The following is a 5,301-nucleotide window of genomic DNA, read 5'->3' as shown; positions in this document are numbered from 1 at the left end:
GCCCCGCGCGCTGTCGCCGCCCGCCCTGCCACCCCGATCGACGTCGCCGCCCCGGCCCGCGCCTCCTCGACGCTGTCGCCGCCCCGCTCAGCACCTCACCGTCGCCGTCGCCGGCCGTGAGCAACTTTTTTTTGTTAGATTTTTTAAAAAAAATTTGTAGTTCATAGATTTTTTTTGTTAGATTAGATGTGTAGTAATTTAGATATGTAGTTCATAGATTTTTTTTGTTAGATTAGATGTGTAGTAATTAATTTGTTCGTATTATGTTATTTTTTTTCTGTTAATAGATTTTTTTGGTGATATTATTATTGAATATGCATGTTTGGTGATATTATTTTTAATAGATTTTTTTGGTGATATTTAGATTGTGTAATTAATTTTGTTCATAGAATTTTAATGATTTTTTTGTTCATAGTATTTAGAAAAAGGAAAAAAAATAAGAAGTAGTTTATATATAGTTGAACTAGCTAGTTGATTTAATAAACTAATTTATTTTACTATATATAGAAGTAGTTTGTTTTTAGTAAGTACTACTTTATTTATTTATAGTAAGTGCTTAGTAGTTGAACTAGATAGTTGATTTAATTAATAAAACTACTATATTTAACTATATATAGAAGTAGTTCCCGCATCGACATCGGCGATGCCTATCCCGCATCCTTGTCGTCGTCGACTCGGCGGTGGAGGCCTGCTTGATCAGGGCCATGTTCGGGACTGGGCTCCGCCGGGCTGGTATTGGGAGGTGCTACCTTCCGGGGGACGTAGGTTGGTGAGGACGCAGCCAATTGTTGACCCGATCCTTGTTTGGTGGCGGTCGCGTGGGCCAGTGAAGGTGGTGAGGCTTCCGGACACCGCGGAGGTGGTACGTCACCGTGTCAGCGAGGAGGACGAGCACGTCCGTCGCTACATGGTTGCATTGGAGGGCAGGTTCGACAATACCTGGCAGGTTCTTCAGTGATCTCATTGGAGCTATGATCCTGTGATGGTTCCTTATCTTTGGGTGTCCACCGCCCGCGTCGATACCCGTCGGGCGCTACGGTTCTAGTTGTATTAGTGATAATATTCGACGATGTACGGACACCAAGAGATGATGTACTTTTGCTTATAATTATTGAATGCATGCTAATTTGAATACTATACTTTATTTTATGATTTCTTTTTGCTTACTTTATGATTTGGTTTTGCTTATTGAATGCTCATATTGGATAAGTTCTCCTTCATTCCCGTGTGCTAGACAATTTGGTATAATAATGCACTCGGGAATGAAAGGAGGAGCTACATACATCGATCACCGATAGTCAACCCGTGATTAATAATAATGATCTAGTTTAATATTTGAATTATGAACATAGGCCGGAAATGTCGTACTCATCGGACGACGAAAACCGCCCAGGGGAGTGCGACTGGTGCCATGACGACCGAGGTATCTGCGACAGGTTCATTGAGCTGGACGAAGATCGGCGCTTCAGCATTAAGCTCGAGGAGACTTGCGATGTTCATACGGTACGCAACGACGACAATAGTTTTTTTCTAATTAAGCACGACTTCAACTATTTTAACGGGTATTTTTCATCTTTTCCAATTCGACTAGCTTATCCCATGCTTTGCAAGACGCTATGTCTTGGAGAGGATAGGTTTTGAAGACCATGAAAGTTTCAAAACCAAAAAAATTATCCTAAGTACCCATCATGGTGGGGATTTTCAAGTAAAGTTGTACAATGCTCAGAGCGTAACGCATTTTGGTTGCAAAAATTGGGAAGCACTTTGCAAGATGTATGGTCTTGATGAGAGTATGCTTGTCACCATGGATCTTGGTGATCCTACAATCGAGCAAGAGAGACCTTCGATTTGGGTCCTTGTGGATACACCTCCAATTCTTCCCCCATGTGAGCTTAACATAGTTATTAAGTAATTTATATTGTTTATTTCAAAATAGTTGACAACTTATTTCCATTGATAGTTTATTTTCATTCTTCAAAGAATGTGCGGAAGATGGTAGATAGAACCTACTACACCGAAGGCTCTGAATTAACTTATCAGGAGAAAAATCACCTGGTCGCATTTTGTACTGATCTTGAGAATTACAATATCTACAATCAAACTCCTCAACATTATGGTCAATACGTGCCACTAGTGCACGTGTTGAACTACGGTAACTACCATGGAGATACCCTGGTAAGATTTTTTACTATTACGACATCCGTGCATCTTTTTGCACACTTCTAAAACTAGTACATTATTGCTAACTATGAAGTTATTACTATGTTTTTCAACAGATAATCCCGAATGATTGTGTGCCTCATCTGATGTATACGCACAGTACCCTTCATGTTTTGAATATACAACCAGGTCTTCCTACGAATCTCAAATGTCCATACCGGGTTTCTAAAAGAAGTGGAGACATGACAATCAAAGAATGGAAAAATGTATGGACAGTCGTAAGGAGCTTCTTGGAAGCAAAAAGCAGCGAAGGGCAAGAATTGGAGATAGGATGATCGCCATTCTTCATAATGGAGAGTCAGGGTCTATATTGTTTTATGCTATTTTACCTTAAGGGTGTTTAGGGGTCCTACCTGATACTGATGATCATGTGCTAAGAACAATTATGTAGGGTTGGGTTCGATGACTATGAGGATGATGATCGTATGACTTATTATTAATAACGAGTAGAAGTTATATGATGATGCATGATTAGTAGGACTTGTTATTATATATGATGATGTATGATGCGAGCATGCATGAGTTATTATATCAGCGGGTAAACCAAGGACGAAGATATAAGAGAGGACACTTCTCTCTATTAGCTAGCTATAATAACAACCTAAAAATAACCCCCAAAACCCCTAAAGCAGCCACTTATCTAAAAAAATGGACTTTTCGTCCCGGTTGGTGCCACCAACCGGGACCAAAGGCCCCCCTGACTGGGCTCGGCGGACCGGCCACGTGGGGGCACATCTGTCCCGGTTCGTGTTTGAACCGGGACTAATGGGTGCAGGTATTAGTAATGACCCATTAGTCCCGGTTCATGAACCGGGACTAAAGGCCCTTACGAACCGGGTCTAATAGGTGTTTTTCTACTAGTGATACTAATCCTGCAGGGAATGCCTTAACCTCCTGAGTCCACCGTAGATCGAGTCTTGTTCCAGTAACCCCCATACTTGTTTCGTACTACCACTTGTCCCTGCCATAGGTAGGGTACGGTTCATTAAGTTGTCAACCCCTTCCTAGCACACACCATACAGAGAGTCCATGGTGGAAGATACCGGCTGCATCCGGTAGACATGCCACCTGGTCCGGGGGCATGTGTGTTTCCGGTTGGAGCCGAGGGGGTATGTCCCCTAGTTTGCGCGCGTTATAAATTTTGTGATCCCATGCTAGTCGAGGTTGTAGCCTCCCCACTTAGAGTTTTGCTTAACGGGTGTCGTGGGTGATTCCAGACACAGGTAAGTTAGGCTGGTGTGTGCGGTCAGGTGTGTTTTCAATTAAAAGACCATAAACGGAATTAGTCCCGATGGACTAAAGGAATCCATTACTCGTGGGTAAAGAGTACACCCTCTGCAGAGATTATATCTATTCGAATAGCCGTGTCCATGGTTAAGGACTACAGTCTGGGATGGGTCAAGTGTCGGTCTTAGTGTCGGTCTTCGGAGGAAAAATTGCTAAACCAGAACATGGATCATGACTTGTGACTCATGATGATTATGATGACTATTATTATGGACTAACCATTTACATTATTTGAATTATTGAGTATCCCTGGGACGGTTCTACCTCATGGATATTCATTGAGATTATTCTCTTATAAGCCCTTTATGTGGTATCGCTGAGACGCCCGACTGTGGCATGCTTGTTATTTAAATTACTTATAAGCCCTTTATGTGGTGTCGCTCAGACGCCCGACTTTGGCATGCTTGTTATTTAAATTATTTATAAGCCCTTTATGTGGTGTCGCACAGACGCCCGACTGTGGCATGCTTGTTATTTAAATTATTTAGAAGCCCTTTATGTGCTGTCGCTCAGACGCCCGACTGTGGCATGCTTGTTATTTAAATTATTTATAAGCCCCTTATGTGGTGTCACTCAGATGCCCGACTGAGGCATGCTTTATATTATTATCCTTTCGAGGCGTCGCCTCAGACACCCGATCGGTGCATTCTATTTCTACTCCCTTATTGCATATTCATGTTGTATATGAATAACCTGCTTGCGTGCATCATGGATTTTTATTTCGTGACTGACATTGTGATCATGAAATATTTCAGAGCATGATTATCATTCATTATGTTATACCTGTGTTCATAATGTTTGCGAGTACATTCAAAGTACTCACTGGCATGTCCCTGGCTATTGTCTTGGCTAGATTTCTTGCAAGGAGAGGAGCGTTGCGATGACGGCCCCAGAACCTACGCAATGATGATAGCAGCCTCGTGAAGATAGGAGTTATCTAGGTCAGCTGTTCCTGTGGGAAATGGAGTCCCATAGACGCTGATGAACTGCAAACCGCTTCCGCCATCAACCACTAGAAACCATTTGTTGTACTCATAGGACAAAACGGTCTTGTACTACACATTTTGTATTTTGCTTGGAGTTTCTGTATCAACTTGGTGTCTCATCAGCTAACGGTAATCCTAGGGCTAGTGAGCACAAGGGCCATTTTCTGGAAAATTAATATCCTGGAAAACCGGTCGCGACAACCTTGGTATCAAAGCTAGGCTGACCATTGGCTAATCTTATCTTGGCTGGGTCAATAAACCTAGATTAACCAATCCACCATACCTTAACCTAACCCCAGCCAAGCTTCTCGTGTAAGATAGCCACACAGAGACCCCGACACCTTTTGGCAGTAGGTGCCCAACCTATCAGCCTAGCCTATCGATCACGCGCCAGTGACCGACACCTAAATAGTCTCTTTCGCAAGCGTGCGAAGGAAGACTCCGTCCCCTTTTTCTATAAAAAGGGCACGCTAGCCTCAACCCAGCACAACACAGCCTCTTCCCCAAACCGAGATATAATGCCTGGCCCCATTGTGCATAATGAGACCACCGCAACCAACCTTAGAGGTTTTGTGACCGTGCTAGCAAACCTCACCCGCCGTGCCTTTGCATTAAAAGAGCCCCTAGAATATGTTGTGTACCAAGGGCCCATGAGCGGTGAGAGCCGTCAATTCTGGGCCACTATGCACGTCTATGGTAGGGATCTATTGCCAGAACGCCCCTACAGGTTCACCGAAAGGACAACTTCCTTTGAGCCACAAGCCATCCAACTAGCTGCTCGAGAGGCTATAGTTCAACTCCGGTACTT

Source organism: Triticum dicoccoides, chromosome 7B (assembly GCF_002162155.2).
Source record: "Triticum dicoccoides isolate Atlit2015 ecotype Zavitan chromosome 7B, WEW_v2.0, whole genome shotgun sequence".
NCBI classification, from domain to species: domain Eukaryota; kingdom Viridiplantae; phylum Streptophyta; class Magnoliopsida; order Poales; family Poaceae; genus Triticum; species Triticum dicoccoides.
Note: the sequence above shows the minus strand (reverse complement) of the source record.